Source organism: Gorilla gorilla, chromosome 2, assembly GCF_029281585.2.
Source record: "Gorilla gorilla gorilla isolate KB3781 chromosome 2, NHGRI_mGorGor1-v2.1_pri, whole genome shotgun sequence".
NCBI lineage: Eukaryota > Metazoa > Chordata > Mammalia > Primates > Hominidae > Gorilla > Gorilla gorilla.
The window spans coordinates 9,734,161-9,756,488 of NC_086017.1; the positions used below are offsets into that span (position 1 = coordinate 9,734,161).

Consider the following 22,328-nt stretch of genomic DNA (forward strand, 5'->3'; position numbering starts at 1 on the left):
GACCCTAAAACAACCCTAAACCTGGGCCCTGGCCCTGAGCCTAAAACCCTAACCCTGGGCCGTGGACCTGAGCCTAAAACCCTAACCCTGGGCCCTGAACCTAAAACAACCCTAACTTAGAGCCCTGGCCCTGACCCTAAAACAACCCTAACCCTGGGCCCTGGCCCTGACCCTAAAACAACGCTAACCCTGGGCCCTGGCCCTGACCCTATAACAACCCTAACCCTGGGCCCTGACCCTAAAACAACCCTAACCCTGGGCCCTGACCGTAAAACAACCAAAACCCTGGGCCGTGACCCTAAAACAACCCTAACTTTGGGCCCTGGCCCTGACCCTAAAACAACCCTAACCCTGGGCCCCGGGCCCTGACCCTAAAGCCCTAACCCTGGGCCCCGGGCCCTGGTCCTAAAGCCCTAACCCCGGGCCCCGGGCCCTGACCCTAAACCCTAACACCGGGCCCGGGGCCCTGGCCCTAAAGCCCTAACCCCGGACCCCGGTCCCTGGCCCTAAAGCCCTAACCCCGGGCCCCGGGCCCTGGCCCTAAAGCCCTAACCCCGGGCCCCGGGCACAGGCCCTAAAGCCCTAACCCCGGGCCCCGGGCCCCGACCCTAAAGCCCTAACCACGGGCCCCGGGCCCCGGCCCGAAAGCCCTAACCCCGGGCCCTGGGCCCCGGCCCGAAAGCCCTACCCCCGGGCCCCGGGCCCTGGCCCTAAAGCCCTAACCCCGGGCCCCGGGCCCTGGTCTGAAAGCCCTAACCCCGGGCCCCGGGCCCTCACCCTAAAACCCTAACCCTGGGCCCTGGCCCTTACCCTAAAACCCTAACCCTGGGCCCTGGCCTTGACAATAAAACCCTAACCACGGGCCCTGACACAATATCAACCCTAACCCTGGGCCCTCACCCTAAATCAACCCTAAACCTGGGCCCTGAGCCTATTACAACCCTAACCCTGGGCCCTTACCCTAAAACAACCCTAACCCTGGGCCCTGACCCTAAAACAACCCTAACCCTGGGCCCTGACCCTAAAACAACCCTAACCCTGCGCCCTGACCCTAAAACAACCCCAAACCTGGGCCCTAACACTAAAACAACCCTAACCCTGGGCCGTGGGCCCTGACCCTAAAACCCCAACCCTGGGCCCTGGGCCCTGACCCTAAAGCCCTAACCCTGGGCCCTGACCCTAAAACAACCGTAACCCAGGGCCCTCACCCTAAAACAACCCTAACCCTGGGCCCTGACCGTAAAACAACCCTGCACCTGGGCCCTGACCCTAAAACAACCCTAACCCTGGGCCCTGACCCTAAAGCCCTAACCCTGGGCCCCGGGCCCTGGTCCTAAAGCCCTAACCCTGGACCCCGGTCCCTGACCCTATAGCCCTAACCCTGGTTCCAGGACCCTGACCCTAAAGCCCTAACCCTGGGCCCTGACCCTAAAACAACCGTAACCCAGGGCCCTGACCCTAAAACAACCCTAACCCTGGGCCCTGACCCTAAAACAACCCTAACCCTGGGCCCTGACCCAAAAACAACCCTAAACCTGGGGCCTGACCCTAAAACAACCCTAACCCTGGGCCCTGACCCTAAAACAACCCTAACCCTGGGCCCTGACCCTAAAACAACCCCAAACCTGGGCCCTAACACTAAAACAACCCTAACCCTGGGCCGTGGGCCCTGACCCTAAAACCCTAACCCTGGGCCCTGGGCCCTGACCCTAAAACCCTAACCCTGGGCCCTGGGCCCTGACCCTACAACCCTAACCCTGGGCCCTGGGCCCTGACCCTTAAACCCTAACCCTGGACCCTGACCCTAAAACCCTAACCCTGGGCCCTGGGCCCTGACCCTAAAACCCTAACCCTGGGCCCTGGGCCCTGACCCTAAAACCCTAACCCTGGGCCCTGGGCCGTGACCAAAAATCCCTAACCTTGGGCCCTGGGCCCTGACCCTAAAACCCTAACCCCGGGCCCTGACCCTAAATCCCTAACCCTGGGCCCTGACCCTAAAACCCTAACCCTGGGCCCTGAACCTAAAACAACCCTAACTTTGGGGCCTGGCCCTGACCCTAAAACAACCCTAACCCTGGGCCCTGGCTCTGACCCTAAAACACCCTAAGCCTGGGCCCCGGCCATGACCCTAAAACAACCCTAACCCTGGGCCCTGGCCCTGACCCCAAAACAACCCTAAACCTGGACCATGGCCCTGAGCATAAAACCATAACCCTGGGCCCTGGACCAGAGCCTAAAACCCTAAACCTGGGCCCTGACCGTAAAACAACCCTAACTTTGGGCCCTGGCCCTGACCCTAAAACACCCCTATGCCTGGGCCCTGGCCCTGACCCTAAAACAACCCTAACCCTGGGCCCTGGCCCTGACCGTAAAACAACCCTAACCCTGGGCCCTGGCCCTGACCTTAAAACCCTAACCGTGGGCCCTGGCCCTGAGCCGTAAACCCTAACCTTGGGCTCTGGGCCTGAGCCTGAAAGCACAACCCTAGGCCCTGGCCCTGAGCCTAAAACCTTAACTCTGGGCCCTGGCCCTGAGCCTAAAACCCTAACCCTGGGCCCTAACCCTAATAACAACCGTAACCCTGGACCCTGACCCTAAAAGAACCCTAACCCTTGGCCCTGACACTAAAACAACCCTAACCCTGGGCCCTGACCCTAAAACAACCCTAACCCTGGACCCTGACCCTAAAACAACCATAACCCTGGGCCCTGGCCCTGACCCTTAAACAACCCTAAACCTGGGCCCTGGCCCTCAGCCTAAAACCATAACCCTGGGCCCTGGACCTGAGCCTAAAACCCTAACCCTGGGCCCTGACCCTAAAACAACCCTAACTTTGGGCCCTGGCCCTGCCTGACCCTAAAACAACCCTAACACTGGGTCCTTGCCTTGACCCTAATACAACGCTAACCCTGGGCCCTGGCCCTGACCCTAAAGCAACCCTAACCCTGGGCCCTGGCCCTGAGCCTAAAACCCTAACCCTGGGCCCTGGACCTGAGTCTAAAACCCTAACCATGGGCCCTGACCCTAAAAGAACCCTAACTTTGGGCCCTGGCCCTGACCCTAAACAACCTTAACCCTGGGCCCTGGCCCTGACCCTAAAACAACCCTAAACCTGGGCCCTGGCCCTGACCCTAAAACAACCCTCACCCTGGGCCCTGACCCTAAAACAACCCTAACCTTGGACCCTGACCCTAAAACAACCCTAACCCTGGGCCCTGACCCTAAAACAACCCTAACCCTGGGACCTGACCCTAAAACAACCCTAACCCTGGACCCTGACCCTAAAACAACCCTAACCCTGGGCCCTGGCCCTGACACTAAAACAACCCTAACCCTGGGCCCTGACCCTAAAACAACCCTAACCCTGGGCCCTGACCCTAAAACAACCGTAACCCAGGGACCTGACCCTAAAAGAACCCTAACCCTGGGCCCTGGCCCTGACCCTAAAACAACCCTAACCCTGGGCACTGGCCTTGACCCTATAACAACCCTAACCCTGGGCCCTGGCCATGACCCTAAAACAACCCTAAACCTGGGCCCTGGCCCTGACCCTAAAACAACCCTAAACCTGGGCCCTGGCACTGAGCCTAAAACCCTAACCCTGGGCCCTGGACCTGAGCCTAAAACCCTAACCCTGGGCCCTGACCCTAAAACAACCCTAACTTTGGGACCTTTTCCTGACCCTAAAACACCCCTAGCCCTGGGCCCTGGCCCTGACCCTAAAACAACCCTAACCCTGGGCCCGGGCCCTGACCCTAAAACAACGCTAACACTGGGCCCTGGCCCTGAGCCTAAAACACTAACCCTGGGCCCTGACCCTAAAACAACGCTAACACTTGGCCCTGGCCCTGAGCCTAAAACACTAACCCTGGGCCCTGACCCTAAAACAACCCTAACTTTGGGCCCTGGCCCTGACCCTAAAACAACCCTAACCCTGGGCCCTGGCCCTGACCCTAAAACAACGCTAACCCTGGGCCCTGGCCCTGACCCTATAACAACCCTAACCCTGGACCCTGACCCTATAACAACCCTACCCTGGGCCCTGACCCTAAAGCCCTAACCCTGGGCCCCGGGCCCTGGTCCTAAAGCCCTAACCCTGGGCCCCGGACCCTGACCCTAAAGCCCTAACCCTGGGACCAGGGCCCTGACCCTAAAGCCCTAACCCTGGGCCCTGACCCTAAAACAACCGTAACCCAGGGCCCTCACCCTAAAACAACCCTAACCCTGGGCCCTGACCGTAAAACAACCCTGCACCTGGGCCCTGACCCTAAAACAACCCCAACCCTGGGCCCTAACACTAAAACAACCCTAAACCTGGGCCCTGGCACTGAGCCTAAAACCCTAACCCTGGGCCCTGGACCTGAGCCTAAAACCCTAACCCTGGGCCCTGGGCCCTGACCCTAAAACCCTAACCCTGGGCCATGGGCCCTGACCCTAAAACCCTAACCCTGGAACCTGACCCTAAAACCCTAACCCTGGGCTCTGGGCCCTGACCCTAAAACCCTAACCCTGGGCCCTGGGCCCTGACCCTAAAACCCTAACCCTGGGCCCTGGGCCCTGACCCTAAAACCCTAACCCTGGGCCCTGGGCCCTGACCCTAAAACCCTAACCCTGGGCCCTGGGCCCTGACCCAAAATCCCTAACCCTGGGCCCTGGGCCCTGACCCTAAAACCCTAACCCTGGGCCCTGACCCTAAAACAACCCTAACCCTGGGCCCTGACCCTAAAACAACCCTAAGCCTGGGCCCTTACCCTAAAAAAACCCTAACCATGGGCCCTGACCCTAAAAAAACCCTAACCCTGGGCCCTGACCCTAAAACAACCCTAACCCTGGGCCCTGGCCCTGACCCTAAAACAACCCTAACCCTGGGCACTGGCCTTGATCCTATAACAACCCTAACCCTGGGCCCCGGCCCTGACCCTAAAACAACCCTAAACCTGGGCCCTGGCACTGAGCCTAAAACCCTAACCCTGGGCCCTGGACCTGAGCCTAAAACCCTAATCCTGGGCCCTGACCCTAAAACAACCCTAACTTTGGGACCTTTTCCTGACCCTAAAACACCCCTAGCCCTGGGCCCTGGCCCTGACCCTAAAACAACCCTAACCCTGGGCCCTGGCCCTGACCCTAAAACAACGCTAACACTGGGCCCTGGCCCTGAGCCTAAAACACTAACCCTGGGCCCTGACCCTAAAACAACCCTAACTTTGGGCCCTGGCCCTGACCCTAAAACAACCCTAACCCTGGGCCCTGGCCCTGACCCTATAACAACCCTAACCCTGGGCCCTGACCCTATAACAACCCTACCCTGGGCCCTGACCCTAAAGCCCTAACCCTGGGCCCCGGGCCCTGACCCTAAAGCCCTAACCCTGGGCCCCGGGACCTGGTCCTAAAGCCCTAACCCTGGGCCCCGGGCCCTGGTCCTAAAGCCCTAACCCTGGGCCCCGGGCCCTGACCCTAAAGCCCTAACCCTGGGACCAGGGCCCTGACCCTAAAGCCCTAACCCTGTGCCCTGACCCTAAAACAACCGTAACCCAGGGCCCTGACCCTAAAACAACCCTAACCCTGGGCCCTGACAGTAAAACAACCCTGCACCTGGGCCCTGACCCTAAAACAACCGCAACCCTGGGCCCTAACACTAAAACAACCCTAACCCTGGGCCCTGGGCCCTGACCCTAAAACCCTAACCCTGGGCCCTGGGCCCTGACCCTAAAACCCTAACCCTGGGCCCTGGGCCCTGACCCTAAAACCCTAACCCTGGGCCCTGGGCCCTGACCCTAAAACCCTAACCCTGGACCCTGACCCTAAAACCCTAACCCTGGGCTCTGGGCCCTGACCCTAAAACCCTAACCCGGGGCCCTGGGCCCTGACCCTAAAACCCTAACCCTGGGCCCTGGGCCCTGACCCAAAATCCCTAACCCTGGGCCCTGGGCCCTGACCCTAAAACCCTAACCCTGGGCCCTGACCCTAAAACAACCCTAACCCTGGGCCCTGACCCTAAAACAACCCTAAGCCTGGGCCCTTACCCTAAAAAAACCCTAACCCTGGGCCCTGACCCTAAAACAACCCTAACCCTGGGCCGTGACCCTAAAACAACCCTAACCCTGGGCCCTGGCCCTGACCCTAAAACAACCCTAACCCTGGGCACTGGCCTTGACCCTATAACAACCCTAACCCTGGGCCCTGGCCATGACCCTAAAAAAACCCTAAACCTGGGCCCTGGCCCTGACCCTAAAACAACCCTAAACCTGGGCCCTGGCACTGAGCCTAAAACCCTAACCCTGGGCCCTGGACCTGAGCCTAAAACCCTAACCCTGGGCCCTGACCCTAAAACAACCCTAACTTTGGGACCTTTTCCTGACCCTAAAACACCCCTAGCCCTGGGCCCTGGCCCTGACCCTAAAACAACCCTAACCCTGGGCCCTGGCCCTGACCCTAAAACAACGCTAACACTGGGCCCTGGCCCTGAGCCTAAAACACTAACCCTGGGCCCTGACCCTAAAACAACCCTAACTTTGGGCCCTGGCCCTGACCCTAAAACAACCCTAACCCTGGGCCCTGGCCCTGACCCTAAAACAACGCTAACCCTGGGCCCTGGCCCTGACCCTATAACAACCCTAACCCTGGACCCTGACCCTATAACAACCCTACCCTGGGCCCTGACCCTAAAGCCCTAACCCTAGGCCCCGGGCCCTGGTCCTAAAGCCCTAACCCTGGGCCCCGGACCCTGACCCTAAAGCCCTAACCCTGGGACCAGGGCCCTGACCCTAAAGCCCTAACCCTGAGACCTGACCCTAAAACAACCGTAACCCAGGGCCCTCACCCTAAAACAACCCTAACCCTGGGCCCTGACCGTAAAACAACCCTGCACCTGGGCCCTGACCCTAAAACAACCCCAACCCTGGGCCCTAACACTAAAACAACCCTAAACCTGGGCCCTGCCACTGAGCCTAAAACCCTAACCCTGGGCCCCGGACCTGAGCCTAAAACCCTAACCCTGGGCCCTGACCCTAAAACAACCCTAACTTTGGGCCCTGGCCCTGACCCTAAAACACCCCTAGCCCTGGGCCCTGGCCCTGATCCTAAAACAACCCTAACCCTGGGCCCTGGCCCTGACCCTAAAACAACGCTAATCCTGGGCCCTGGCCCTGAGCCTAAAACCCTAACCCTGGGCCCTAACCCTTAAACAACCCTAACACTGGACCCAGGCCCTGAGCCTAAAACACTAAACCTGGGCCCTGGCCCTGAGCCTAAAACCCTAACCCTGGGCCCTGGCCCTGAGCCTAAAACCCTAACCCTGGGCCCTAGCCCTAAAAGAACCATAATCCTGGGCCCTGACCCTAAAACAACAATAATCCTGGGCCCTGACCCTAAAACAACCCTAACCCTGGGCCCTGACCCTAAAACAACCCTAACCCTGGCCCCTGACCCTAAAAGAACGATAATCCTGGGCCCCGGCACTGACCCTAAAGCAACCCTAACCCTGGGACCTGGCCATGACCCTAAAACTACCCTAACCCTGGGCCCTGGCCCTGACCCGAAAACAACCCTAAACCTGGGCCCTGGCTCTGAGCCTAAAACCCTAACCCTGGGCCCTGGACCTGAGTCTAAAACCCTAACCCTGGGCCCTGAACCTAAAACAACCCTAACTTTGGGCCCTGGCCCTGAACCTAAAACAACCCTAACCCTGGGCCCTGGCCCTGACCCTAAAACAACGCTAACCCTGGGCCCTGGCCCTGACCCTATAACAACCGTAACCCTGGGCCCTGACCCTAAAACAACCCTAACCCTGGGCCCTGACCCTGATACAACCCTAACCCAGGGCCCTGACCCTGAAACAACCCTAACCCTGGGCCCTGACCCTGAAACAACCCTAACCCTGGGCCCTGACCCTGAAAAAACCCTAACCCTGGGCCCTGACCCTGAAACAACCCTAACCCTGGGCCCTGACCCTAAAACCCTAACCCTGGGCCCTGGCCCTGACCCTAAAACAACCCTAACCCTGGGCCCTGGCCCAAATTGTAATGAGGTCTGTTGGGCAAAATTCCATATAAGCATAGTATAAATTAATAAAGCAAATCGTGATAAATTAGTACGATTGACTTTCTGGAGTTTCTGACAATAAAAGTAAGGAAAATGCAGAACACAAAGACAGAGAGTAAAAAGAGAAATTAGGAAAGCATTCTACATGTTTAATAGGAAGACACTGGCCGTGTTCGTGCAGCGGCAGTATGTCGTGACATGACATACCTTGGAGAGAAGTTAACAGATGAGGAAGTTGATAAAAATCATCAGAGAAGCAAGATACCGGTAGCGACACTCAAGGAAACCACGAAATTTCCATAACTTATGTCAGCAAAGTGGGAATATTGTACAGTGTGTGTTAAAGTTCCTATACAACATTGTTTATCTGCCGTTTGTTTGTTTGTAAGGAATGCATATACTAAAAGTTCTTCTTGCTGTCAAAAGAATATGTGTGAATAAGTCGTTTTAACTTATTCTTCTGTTTTTCTTTTATCTTCCTGCCATCATCCCACAGCCTTACTTTAGAAATCTTTTCTTTAGAAAATTGAACAAGTGCCCCTTGTGGTGGCACATACCTCGAGGATGGGAGGCAGGGGTGGAAGGGTCACTTGAGGCCATTAGTTTGACACCAGCCTGGCCAACAAAGTGAGACCCCATGTCTGCAAAACAATTTAAAAATTAGCCAAGTATCGTCATGTATACCTACAGTCCCAGCTACCTCAACTTACGGAGAAAGTTCAGGGCCTGGAGAGAAGGCTGGGCGGCAGGAGCTGGGTCTAAAGAGGCCATTGTAACGATGGAGCTGTGCCTGTGGAGGCTGTTGTGAGGCAGTAGGCTCATCTGCGGAGACTGCCGTGAGGTAGGGTATGGGCCTCAATAGGCCATTGTGAGTCATGAGCTTGGTCTGTAGAGGCTGACTGGAGAGAGTTCTGGGCCTGGCGAGGCTGCCGGGAGGTAGGAGCTGGGCCAAAAGATTGAAGCACATTTACGTTTATTAGGCACTTCATTTCCATTATTACACTGGAATATATAATGAAATAATTATAGAACTCACCATAATGTAGAATCAGTGGGCGTGTTAAGCTCGTTTTCCTGAAACTGGATGGTCCCACCTGAGCGTGATGGGAGAAAGTGACAGATCAATAGGTATTAGATTCTCATAAGAACAGCGCAACCTGGATCCCTCACATGCACGGTTCACAACAGGGTGCGTTCTCCTATGAGAATCTAATGCTGCTGCTCATCTGAGAAGGTGGAGCTCAGGCGGGAATGTGAGCAAAGGGGAGTGGCTGTAAATACAGACGAAGCTTCCCTCACTCCCTCACTCGACACCACTCACCTGCTGTGTGGCTCCTTACGGCTCCATGGCTCAGGGGTTGGGGACCCCTGCTCAAGTGCATCCAAAGCGACCCTTCCCACACCAGTCTTCATACTAGTCAAGGGCAGCAACCACTTAGCCCCCAAGGCATGTGCCTCAGCTGGCATTTCATCACAATCAACAGTAAGTGGTAGCTTGAGTCACTGTGAGGTCACTTCCTGGAAATCACCCTAACCCTGGGCCCTGACCCTAAAACCCTAACCCTGGGCCATGACCCTAAAACCCTAACCCTGGGTCCTGACCCTAAAACCCTAACCCTGGGCCCTGACCCTAAAAACCTAACCCTGGGCCCAGGCCCGGACTCTAAAACCCTAACCCTGGGCCCTGGCCCTGAGCCTAAAACCCTAACCCTGGGCCCTGGCCCTGAGCCTAAAACCCTAACCCTGGGCCCTGGGCCCTGACCCTAAAACCCTAACCCTGGGCACTGGCCCTAAACCTAAAACCCTAACCCTGGGCCCTGGCCCTGAGCCTAAAACCCTAACCCTGGGCCCTGGACCTGACCCTAAAACCCAAACTCTGGGCCCTGGCCCTGAGCCTAAAACCCTAACCCTGGGCCCTGGCCCTGAGCCTAAAACCCTAACCCTGGGCCCTGGCCCTGAGCCTAAAGCCCTAACCCTGGGCCCTGACCCTAAAACAACCCTAACTTTGGGCCCTGGCCCTGACCCTAAAACACCTTTAGCCCTGGGCCCTGGCCCTGACCCTAAAACAACCCTAACCCTGGGCCCTGGCCCTGACCCTAAAACAACCCTAACCCTGGGCCCTGGCCCAAATTGTAATGAGGTCTGTTGGGCAAAATTCCATATAAGCATAGTATAAATTAATAAAGCAAATCGTGATAAATTAGTACGATTGACTTTCTGGAGTTTCTGACAATAAAAGTAAGGAAAATGCAGAACACAAAGACAGAGAGTAAAAAGAGAAATTAGGAAAGCATTCTACATGTTTAATAGGAAGACACTGGCCGTGTTCGTGCAGCGGCAGTATGTCGTGACATGACATACCTTGGAGAGAAGTTAACAGATGAGGAAGTTGATAAAAATCATCAGAGAAGCAAGATACCGGTAGCGACACTCAAGGAAACCACGAAATTTCCATAACTTATGTCAGCAAAGTGGGAATATTGTACAGTGTGTGTTAAAGTTCCTATACAACATTGTTTATCTGCCGTTTGTTTGTTTGTAAGGAATGCATATACTAAAAGTTCTTCTTGCTGTCAAAAGAATATGTGTGAATAAGTCGTTTTAACTTATTCTTCTGTTTTTCTTTTATCTTCCTGCCATCATCCCACAGCCTTACTTTAGAAATCTTTTCTTTAGAAAATTGAACAAGTGCCCCTTGTGGTGGCACATACCTCGAGGATGGGAGGCAGGGGTGGAAGGGTCACTTGAGGCCATTAGTTTGACACCAGCCTGGCCAACAAAGTGAGACCCCATGTCTGCAAAACAATTTAAAAATTAGCCAAGTATCGTCATGTATACCTACAGTCCCAGCTACCTCAACTTACGGAGAAAGTTCAGGGCCTGGAGAGAAGGCTGGGCGGCAGGAGCTGGGTCTAAAGAGGCCATTGTAACGATGGAGCTGTGCCTGTGGAGGCTGTTGTGAGGCAGTAGGCTCATCTGCGGAGACTGCCGTGAGGTAGGGTATGGGCCTCAATAGGCCATTGTGAGTCATGAGCTTGGTCTGTAGAGGCTGACTGGAGAGAGTTCTGGGCCTGGCGAGGCTGCCGGGAGGTAGGAGCTGGGCCAAAAGATTTAAGCACATTTACGTTTATTAGGCACTTCATTTCCATTATTACACTGGAATATATAATGAAATAATTATAGAACTCACCATAATGTAGAATCAGTGGGCGTGTTAAGCTCGTTTTCCTGAAACTGGATGGTCCCACCTGAGCGTGATGGGAGAAAGTGACAGATCAATAGGTATTAGATTCTCATAAGAACAGCGCAACCTGGATCCCTCACATGCACGGTTCACAACAGGGTGCGTTCTCCTATGAGAATCTAATGCTGCTGCTCATCTGAGAAGGTGGAGCTCAGGCGGGAATGTGAGCAAAGGGGAGTGGCTGTAAATACAGACGAAGCTTCCCTCACTCCCTCACTCGACACCACTCACCTGCTGTGTGGCTCCTTACGGCTCCATGGCTCAGGGGTTGGGGACCCCTGCTCAAGTGCATCCAAAGCGACCCTTCCCACACCAGTCTTCATACTAGTCAAGGGCAGCAACCACTTAGCCCCCAAGGCATGTGCCTCAGCTGGCATTTCATCACAATCAACAGTAAGTGGTAGCTTGAGTCACTGTGAGGTCACTTCCTGGAAATCACCCTAACCCTGGGCCCTGACCCTAAAACCCTAACCCTGGGCCATGACCCTAAAACCCTAACCCTGGGTCCTGACCCTAAAACCCTAACCCTGGGCCCTGACCCTAAAACCCTAACCCTGGGCCCTGACCCTAAAAACCTAACCCTGGGCCCAGGCCCGGACCCTAAAACCCTAACCCTGGGCCCTGGCCCTGAGCCTAAAACCCTAACCCTGGGCCCTGGCCCTGACCCTAAAACCCTAACCCTGGGCCCAGGCCCTGACCCTAAAACCCTAACCCTGGGCACTGGCCCTAAACCTAAAACCCTAACCCTGGGCCCTGGACCTGACCCTAAAACCCTAACCCTGGGCCCTGGCACTGATCCTAAAACCCTAACCCTGGGCCCCGGCCCTGAGCCTAAAACCCTAACCCTGGGCCCTGGGCCCTGACCCTAAAACCCTAACCCTGGGCCCTGGCCCCGAGCATAAAACCCTAACCCTGGGCCCTGGCCCTGAGCCTAAAACCCTAACCCTGGGCCCTGGACCTGACCCTAAAACCCAAACCCTGGGCCCTGGCCCTGAGCCTAAAACCCTAACCCTGGGCCCTGGCCCTGAGCCTAAAACCCTAACCCTGGGCCCTGGCCCTGAGCCTAAAACCCTAACCCTGGGCCCTGACCCTAAAACAACCCTAACTTTGGGCCCTGGCCCTGACCCTAAAACACCTTTAGCCCTGGGCCCTGGCCCTGACCCTAAAACAACCCTAACCCTGGGCCCTGGCCCTGACCCTAAAACAACCCTAACCCTGGGCCCTGGCCCAAATTGTAATGAGGTCTGTTGGGCAAAATTCCATATAAGCATAGTATAAATTAATAAAGCAAATCGTGATAAATTAGTACGATTGACTTTCTGGAGTTTCTGACAATAAAAGTAAGGAAAATGCAGAACACAAAGACAGAGAGTAAAAAGAGAAATTAGGAAAGCATTCTACATGTTTAATAGGAAGACACTGGCCGTGTTCGTGCAGCGGCAGTATGTCGTGACATGACATACCTTGGAGAGAAGTTAACAGATGAGGAAGTTGATAAAAATCATCAGAGAAGCAAGATACCGGTAGCGACACTCAAGGAAACCACGAAATTTCCATAACTTATGTCAGCAAAGTGGGAATATTGTACAGTGTGTGTTAAAGTTCCTATACAACATTGTTTATCTGCCGTTTGTTTGTTTGTAAGGAATGTATATACTAAAAGTTCTTCTTGCTGTCAAAAGAATATGTGTGAATAAGTCGTTTTAACTTATTCTTCTGTTTTTCTTTTATCTTCCTGCCATCATCCCACAGCCTTACTTTAGAAATCTTTTCTTTAGAAAATTGAACAAGTGCCCCTTGTGGTGGCACATACCTCGAGGATGGGAGGCAGGGGTGGAAGGGTCACTTGAGGCCATTAGTTTGACACCAGCCTGGCCAACAAAGTGAGACCCCATGTCTGCAAAACAATTTAAAAATTAGCCAAGTATCGTCATGTATACCTACAGTCCCAGCTACCTCAACTTACGGAGAAAGTTCAGGGCCTGGAGAGAAGGCTGGGCGGCAGGAGCTGGGTCTAAAGAGGCCATTGTAACGATGGAGCTGTGCCTGTGGAGGCTGTTGTGAGGCAGTAGGCTCATCTGCGGAGACTGCCGTGAGGTAGGGTATGGGCCTCAATAGGCCATTGTGAGTCATGAGCTTGGTCTGTAGAGGCTGACTGGAGAGAGTTCTGGGCCTGGCGAGGCTGCCGGGAGGTAGGAGCTGGGCCAAAAGATTGAAGCACATTTACGTTTATTAGGCACTTCATTTCCATTATTACACTGGAATATATAATGAAATAATTATAGAACTCACCATAATGTAGAATCAGTGGGCGTGTTAAGCTCGTTTTCCTGAAACTGGATGGTCCCACCTGAGCGTGATGGGAGAAAGTGACAGATCAATAGGTATTAGATTCTCATAAGAACAGCGCAACCTGGATCCCTCACATGCACGGTTCACAACAGGGTGCGTTCTCCTATGAGAATCTAATGCTGCTGCTCATCTGAGAAGGTGGAGCTCAGGCGGGAATGTGAGCAAAGGGGAGTGGCTGTAAATACAGACGAAGCTTCCCTCACTCCCTCACTCGACACCACTCACCTGCTGTGTGGCTCCTTACGGCTCCATGGCTCAGGGGTTGGGGACCCCTGCTCAAGTGCATCCAAAGCGACCCTTCCCACACCAGTCTTCATACTAGTCAAGGGCAGCAACCACTTAGCCCCCAAGGCATGTGCCTCAGCTGGCATTTCATCACAATCAACAGTAAGTGGTAGCTTGAGTCACTGTGAGGTCACTTCCTGGAAATCACCCTAACCCTGGGCCCTGACCCTAAAACCCTAACCCTGGGCCATGACCCTAAAACCCTAACCCTGGGTCCTGACCCTAAAACCCTAACCCTGGGCCCTGACCCTAAAAACCTAACCCTGGGCCCAGGCCCGGACTCTAAAACCCTAACCCTGGGCCCTGGCCCTGAGCCTAAAACCCTAACCCTGGGCCCTGGCCCTGAGCCTAAAACCCTAACCCTGGGCCCTGGGCCCTGACCCTAAAACCCTAACCCTGGGCACTGGCCCTAAACCTAAAACCCTAACCCTGGGCCCTGGCCCTGAGCCTAAAACCCTAACCCTGGGCCCTGGACCTGACCCTAAAACCCAAACTCTGGGCCCTGGCCCTGAGCCTAAAACCCTAACCCTGGGCCCTGGCCCTGAGCCTAAAACCCTAACCCTGGGCCCTGGCCCTGAGCCTAAAGCCCTAACCCTGGGCCCTGACCCTAAAACAACCCTAACTTTGGGCCCTGGCCCTGACCCTAAAACACCTTTAGCCCTGGGCCCTGGCCCTGACCCTAAAACAACCCTAACCCTGGGCCCTGGCCCTGACCCTAAAACAACCCTAACCCTGGGCCCTGGCCCAAATTGTAATGAGGTCTGTTGGGCAAAATTCCATATAAGCATAGTATAAATTAATAAAGCAAATCGTGATAAATTAGTACGATTGACTTTCTGGAGTTTCTGACAATAAAAGTAAGGAAAATGCAGAACACAAAGACAGAGAGTAAAAAGAGAAATTAGGAAAGCATTCTACATGTTTAATAGGAAGACACTGGCCGTGTTCGTGCAGCGGCAGTATGTCGTGACATGACATACCTTGGAGAGAAGTTAACAGATGAGGAAGTTGATAAAAATCATCAGAGAAGCAAGATACCGGTAGCGACACTCAAGGAAACCACGAAATTTCCATAACTTATGTCAGCAAAGTGGGAATATTGTACAGTGTGTGTTAAAGTTCCTATACAACATTGTTTATCTGCCGTTTGTTTGTTTGTAAGGAATGCATATACTAAAAGTTCTTCTTGCTGTCAAAAGAATATGTGTGAATAAGTCGTTTTAACTTATTCTTCTGTTTTTCTTTTATCTTCCTGCCATCATCCCACAGCCTTACTTTAGAAATCTTTTCTTTAGAAAATTGAACAAGTGCCCCTTGTGGTGGCACATACCTCGAGGATGGGAGGCAGGGGTGGAAGGGTCACTTGAGGCCATTAGTTTGACACCAGCCTGGCCAACAAAGTGAGACCCCATGTCTGCAAAACAATTTAAAAATTAGCCAAGTATCGTCATGTATACCTACAGTCCCAGCTACCTCAACTTACGGAGAAAGTTCAGGGCCTGGAGAGAAGGCTGGGCGGCAGGAGCTGGGTCTAAAGAGGCCATTGTAACGATGGAGCTGTGCCTGTGGAGGCTGTTGTGAGGCAGTAGGCTCATCTGCGGAGACTGCCGTGAGGTAGGGTATGGGCCTCAATAGGCCATTGTGAGTCATGAGCTTGGTCTGTAGAGGCTGACTGGAGAGAGTTCTGGGCCTGGCGAGGCTGCCGGGAGGTAGGAGCTGGGCCAAAAGATTGAAGCACATTTACGTTTATTAGGCACTTCATTTCCATTATTACACTGGAATATATAATGAAATAATTATAGAACTCACCATAATGTAGAATCAGTGGGCGTGTTAAGCTCGTTTTCCTGAAACTGGATGGTCCCACCTGAGCGTGATGGGAGAAAGTGACAGATCAATAGGTATTAGATTCTCATAAGAACAGCGCAACCTGGATCCCTCACATGCACGGTTCACAACAGGGTGCGTTCTCCTATGAGAATCTAATGCTGCTGCTCATCTGAGAAGGTGGAGCTCAGGCGGGAATGTGAGCAAAGGGGAGTGGCTGTAAATACAGACGAAGCTTCCCTCACTCCCTCACTCGACACCACTCACCTGCTGTGTGGCTCCTTACGGCTCCATGGCTCAGGGGTTGGGGACCCCTGCTCAAGTGCATCCAAAGCGACCCTTCCCACACCAGTCTTCATACTAGTCAAGGGCAGCAACCACTTAGCCCCCAAGGCATGTGCCTCAGCTGGCATTTCATCACAATCAACAGTAAGTGGTAGCTTGAGTCACTGTGAGGTCACTTCCTGGAAATCACCCTAACCCTGGGCCCTGACCCTAAAACCCTAACCCTGGGCCATGACCCTAAAACCCTAACCCTGGGTCCTGACCCTAAAACCCTAACCCTGGGCCCTGACCCTAAAAACCTAACCCTGGGCCCAGGCCCGGACTCTAAAACCCTAACCCTGGGCCCTGGCCCTGAGCCTAAAACCCTAACCCTGGGCCCTGGCCCTGAGCCTAAAACCCTAACCCTGGGCCCAGGCCCTGACCCTAAAACCCTAACCCTGGGCACTGGCCCTAAACCTAAAACCCTAACCCTGGGCCCTGGCCCTGAGCCTAAAACCCTAACCCTGGGCCCTGGACCTGACCCTAAAACCCAAACTCTGGGCCCTGGCCCTGAGCCTAAAACCCTAACCCTGGGCCCTGGCCCTGAGCCTAAAACCCTAACCCTGGGCCCTGGCCCTGAGCCTAAAGCCCTAACCCTGGGCCCTGACCCTAAAACAACCCTAACTTTGGGCCCTGGCCCTGACCCTAAAACACCTTTAGCCCTGGGCCCTGGCCCTGACCCTAAAACAACCCTAACCCTGGGCCCTGGCCCTGACCCTAAAACAACCCTAACCCTGGGCCCTGGCCCAAATTGTAATGAGGTCTGTTGGGCAAAATTCCATATAAGCATAGTATAAATTAATAAAGCAAATCGTGATAAATTAGTACGATTGACTTTCTGGAGTTTCTGACAATAAAAGTAAGGAAAATGCAGAACACAAAGACAGAGAGTAAAAAGAGAAATTAGGAAAGCATTCTACATGTTTAATAGGAAGACACTGGCCGTGTTCGTGCAGCGGCAGTATGTCGTGACATGACATACCTTGGAGAGAAGTTAACAGATGAGGAAGTTGATAAAAATCATCAGAGAAGCAAGATACCGGTAGCGACACTCAAGGAAACCACGAAATTTCCATAACTTATGTCAGCAAAGTGGGAATATTGTACAGTGTGTGTTAAAGTTCCTATACAACATTGTTTATCTGCCGTTTGTTTGTTTGTAAGGAATGTATATACTAAAAGTTCTTGCTGTCAAAAGAATATGTGTGAATAAGTCGTTTTAACTTATTCTTCTGTTTTTCTTTTATCTTCCTGCCATCATCCCACAGCCTTACTTTAGAAATTTTTTCTTTAGAAAATTGAACAAGTGCCCCTTGTGGTGGCACATACCTCGAGGATGGGAGGCAGGGGTGGAAGGGTCACTTGAGGCCATTAGTTTGACACCAGCCTGGCCAACAAAGTGAGACCCCATGTCTGCAAAACAATTTAAAAATTAGCCAAGTATCGTCATGTATACCTACAGTCCCAGCTACCTCAACTTACGGAGAAAGTTCAGGGCCTGGAGAGAAGGCTGGGCGGCAGGAGCTGGGTCTAAAGAGGCCATTGTAACGATGGAGCTGTGCCTGTGGAGGCTGTTGTGAGGCAGTAGGCTCATCTGCGGAGACTGCCGTGAGGTAGGGTATGGGCCTCAATAGGCCATTGTGAGTCATGAGCTTGGTCTGTAGAGGCTGACTGGAGAGAATTCTGGGCCTGGCGAGGCTGCCGGGAGGTAGGAGCTGGGCCAAAAGATTGAAGCACATTTACGTTTATTAGGCACTTCATTTCCATTATTACACTGGAATATATAATGAAATAATTATAGAACTCACCATAATGTAGAATCAGTGGGCGTGTTAAGCTCGTTTTCCTGAAACTGGATGGTCCCACCTGAGCGTGATGGGAGAAAGTGACAGATCAATAGGTATTAGATTCTCATAAGAACAGCGCAACCTGGATCCCTCACATGCACGGTTCACAACAGGGTGCGTTCTCCTATGAGAATCTAATGCTGCTGCTCATCTGAGAAGGTGGAGCTCAGGCGGGAATGTGAGCAAAGGGGAGTGGCTGTAAATACAGACGAAGCTTCCCTCACTCCCTCACTCGACACCACTCACCTGCTGTGTGGCTCCTTACGGCTCCATGGCTCAGGGGTTGGGGACCCCTGCTCAAGTGCATCCAAAGCGACCCTTCCCACACCAGTCTTCATACTAGTCAAGGGCAGCAACCACTTAGCCCCCAAGGCATGTGCCTCAGCTGGCATTTCATCACAATCAACAGTAAGTGGTAGCTTGAGTCACTGTGAGGTCACTTCCTGGAAATCACCCTAACCCTGGGCCCTGACCCTAAAACCCTAACCCTGGGCCATGACCCTAAAACCCTAACCCTGGGTCCTGACCCTAAAACCCTAACCCTGGGCCCTGACCCTAAAACCCTAACCCTGGGCCCTGACCCTAAAAACCTAACCCTGGGCCCAGGCCCGGACCCTAAAACCCTAACCCTGGGCCCTGGCCCTGAGCCTAAAACCCTAACCCTGGGCCCTGGCCCTGACCCTAAAACCCTAACCCTGGGCCCAGGCCCTGACCCTAAAACCCTAACCCTGGGCACTGGCCCTAAACCTAAAACCCTAACCCTGGGCCCTGGACCTGACCCTAAAACCCTAACCCTGGGCCCTGGCACTGATCCTAAAACCCTAACCCTGGGCCCTGGCCCTGAGCCTAAAACCCTAACCCTGGGCCCTGGGCCCTGACCCTAAAACCCTAACCCTGGGCCCTGGCCCCGAGCATAAAACCCTAACCCTGGGCCCTGGCCCTGAGCCTAAAACCCTAACCCTGGGCCCTGGACCTGACCCTAAAACCCAAACCCTGGGCCCTGGCCCCGAGCATAAAACCCTAACCCTGGGCCCTGGCCCTGAGCCTAAAACCCTAACCCTGGGCCCTGGCCCTGAGCCTAAAACCCTAACCCTGGGCCCTGGCCCTGAGCCTAAAACCCTAACCCTGGGCCCTGGCCCTGAGCCTAAAACCCTAACCCTGGGCCCTGACCCTAAAACAACCCTAACTTTGGGCCCTGGCCCTGACCCTAAAACACCTTTAGCCCTGGGCCCTGGCCCTGACCCTAAAACAACCCTAACCCTGGGCCCTGGCCCTGACCCTAAAACAACCCTAACCCTGGGCCCTGGCCCAAATTGTAATGAGGTCTGTTGGGCAAAATTCCATATAAGCATAGTATAAATTAATAAAGCAAATCGTGATAAATTAGTACGATTGACTTTCTGGAGTTTCTGACAATAAAAGTAAGGAAAATGCAGAACACAAAGACAGAGAGTAAAAAGAGAAATTAGGAAAGCATTCTACATGTTTAATAGGAAGACACTGGCCATGTTCGTGCAGCGGCAGTATGTCGTGACATGACATACCTTGGAGAGAAGTTAACAGATGAGGAAGTTGATAAAAATCATCAGAGAAGCAAGATACCGGTAGCGACACTCAAGGAAACCACGAAATTTCCATAACTTATGTCAGCAAAGTGGGAATATTGTACAGTGTGTGTTGAAGGTCCTATACAACATTGTTTATCTGCCGTTTGTTTGTTTGTAAGGAATGTATATACTAAAAGTTCTTCTTGCTGTCAAAAGAATATGTGTGAATAAGTCGTTTTAACTTATTCTTCTGTTTTTCTTTTATCTTCCTGCCATCATCCCACAGCCTTACTTTAGAAATTTTTTCTTTAGAAAATTGAACAAGTGCCCCTTGTGGTGGCACATACCTCGAGGATGGGAGGCAGGGGTGGAAGGGTCACTTGAGGCCATTAGTTTGACACCAGCCTGGCCAACAAAGTGAGACCCCATGTCTGCAAAACAATTTAAAAATTAGCCAAGTATCGTCATGTATACCTACAGTCCCAGCTACCTCAACTTACGGAGAAAGTTCAGGGCCTGGAGAGAAGGCTGGGAGGCAGGAGCTGGGTCTAAAGACGCCATTGTAACGATGGAGCTGTGCCTGTGGAGGCTGTTGTGAGGCAGTAGGCTCATCTGCGGAGACTGCCGTGAGGTAGGGTATGGGCCTCAATAGGCCATTGTGAGTCATGAGCTTGGTCTGTAGAGGCTGACTGGAGAGAGTTCTGGGCCTGGCGAGGCTGCCGGGAGGTAGGAGCTGGGCCAAAAGATTTAAGCACATTTACGTTTATTAGGCACTTCATTTCCATTATTACACTGGAATATATAATGAAATAATTATAGAACTCACCATAATGTAGAATCAGTGGGCGTGTTAAGCTCGTTTTCCTGAAACTGGATGGTCCCACCTGAGCGTGATGGGAGAAAGTGACAGATCAATAGGTATTAGATTCTCATAAGGACAGCGCAACCTGGATCCCTCACATGCACGGTTCACAACAGGGTGCGTTCTCCTATGAGAATCTAATGCTGCTGCTCATCTGAGAAGGTGGAGCTCAGGCGGGAATGTGAGCAAAGGGGAGTGGCTGTACATACAGACGAAGCTTCCCTCACTCCCTCACTCGACACCACTCACCTCCTGCTCTGTGGCTCCTTACGGCTCCATGGCTCAGGGGTTGGGGACCCCTGCTCAAGTGCATCCAAAGCGACCCTACCCACACCAGTCTTCATAGTGGTCAAGGGCAGCAACCACTTAGCTCCCAAGGCATGTGCCTCAGCTGGCATTTCGTCACAATCAACAGTAAGTGGTAGCTTGAGTCATTGTGAGGTCACTTCCTGGAAATCACCAGCATCCCATTTCCCACTGGCAAAGAGCTCAGCACTGCCCCCTGGGAAACCAAACCTATGCCCAAATCCCATCTGTGTGGGTTTATCTCCTGGGACCCTTCCTAACATATTAGTCAGAGTCCAATCAGGAAGCATAAACCACTCAAAAGTTTAAAGTGGTAAAATTTAATACGGAGAATTATTCATTATAACAGGTGAACAGCATAATGGGAGATTGGCTAGCACAAAGTAAAGAGAACTCTAGAGAATACAGGACTAGCCCAGGCCAGGCATGGTGGCTCATGCCTGAAATTCCAGCAATTTGAGAAGCTAATGCACGAGGATTGCTTAAGGCCAGGAGCTGGAGACCGGTCTGGACAACACAGTGAGACCCTGTCTCTATCCAAAAAAAAGAAAAAAGTTAGCTGGGAGTGGTGGTGCACACTTGTAGTCCCAGCTACTCGGAATGCTGAAGTTTGCGCCTGGGAGGTCAAGGCTGCAGTGAGGCATGATTATGCCACTACAGTCCAGCCTGGTGACAGAGCAAGACCCTGTCTCAAAGAACAAAACAACAAAAACCATTTACAGACAGAAAAGAAACAGAGCCAATAAGCTGAGGAAAGATGTTGAAATGTGACAAGTAAAGTAACATGAGGTCTTTTGTCTATTTAAAATAATCAAACAAAAAATGACTTACTAAATTATAATACCCTGTGCTGGCAAAGTGCAGTGAAATGGGCACTTTCTTATACTATGAGGGGTGTTTACATTGTGTATAAGCCTTCCCGGGTAAAGCCTGTCAATTTTTTAAAATAATGGAGACAGGGTCTCACCATACTGCCATACTGCCTCCTCCAACTCTTGGCCTCAAGCAATCCTCCTCTCTTAGCCTCCCAAAGTGCTAAGAGTATAGCTGGGAGGCACCCAAAACCCTGTCAATTTACATCAAGGGTAATGAGAATGTCCATTCACCATGACTCACAGTAATCTTACTTCTGGGGAGACAATTCAATCTAAACAAAAGGTCATCTGCACACACACAGTAAAAATCTGGGAGTAACTGAAGACAGAGTTGGTAAGTGAAATAAGAAACAGTTCTAAGAAATTAAACCATGGTATCAATAGGCACCTGGTATAAAAGGTCAGTTGATGTTAGCTGCTACTTTTTTGTTGTTTTGAGACAGAGTCTCACTCTGTCACCCAGGCTGCAGTGCAGAGGCCTGATCATGACTCACTGCAGTCTCAGCCTCCCTGGGCTCAAGTGATCCTCCCACCTCAGCCTCCCAAGTAGCTGGGACTACAGGAACGTGCCACCACACTAGGCTAATTCGTGTATTTTTCTGTAGGGATGGTGACTCCCCCTTTGTTTCCAAGGCCTATCGCAAACTCTTGGCCTCAAGCCATCCTCCTGCCTCAGCCTCCCAAAGTGTTGCGATTACCAGTGTGAGCCACCACACCTGGCCAGCTGCTACTTTTAGCAATATTATTATTATTATTCCGCTCAATTAAAAATTGTTATTTTCAAGGCTATGCAACAGTATGTATCCTACAGCGTAATTG

General features: G+C 52.8%; 1 long non-coding RNA gene across 10 annotated transcripts in view; it reads right to left on the reverse strand.

Annotated features, from left to right (window-relative positions):
• Window positions 1–22,328, reverse strand: part of LOC134758023 (uncharacterized) — a 371,496-nt gene that overhangs the window by 319,127 nt on the left and 30,041 nt on the right. For 9 of the 10 annotated variants that reach the window (XR_010132725.1, XR_010132724.1, XR_010132733.1 and 6 more), the window contains 12 exons: window positions 20,293–20,350; window positions 19,967–20,199; window positions 17,881–17,938; window positions 17,555–17,787; window positions 15,731–15,788; window positions 15,405–15,637; window positions 13,577–13,634; window positions 13,251–13,483; window positions 11,231–11,288; window positions 10,905–11,137; window positions 9,077–9,134; window positions 8,751–8,983 (listed from right to left, as the gene is read on the reverse strand). This is a non-coding gene — a long non-coding RNA (uncharacterized lncRNA). Of the gene's footprint in view, window positions 1–8,750; window positions 8,984–9,076; window positions 9,135–10,904; window positions 11,138–11,230; window positions 11,289–13,250; window positions 13,484–13,576; window positions 13,635–15,404; window positions 15,638–15,730; window positions 15,789–17,554; window positions 17,788–17,880; window positions 17,939–19,450; window positions 19,898–19,966; window positions 20,200–20,292; window positions 20,351–22,328 lie in introns of those variants that run through there. The other variant, XR_010132731.1, reaches the window with a different exon arrangement.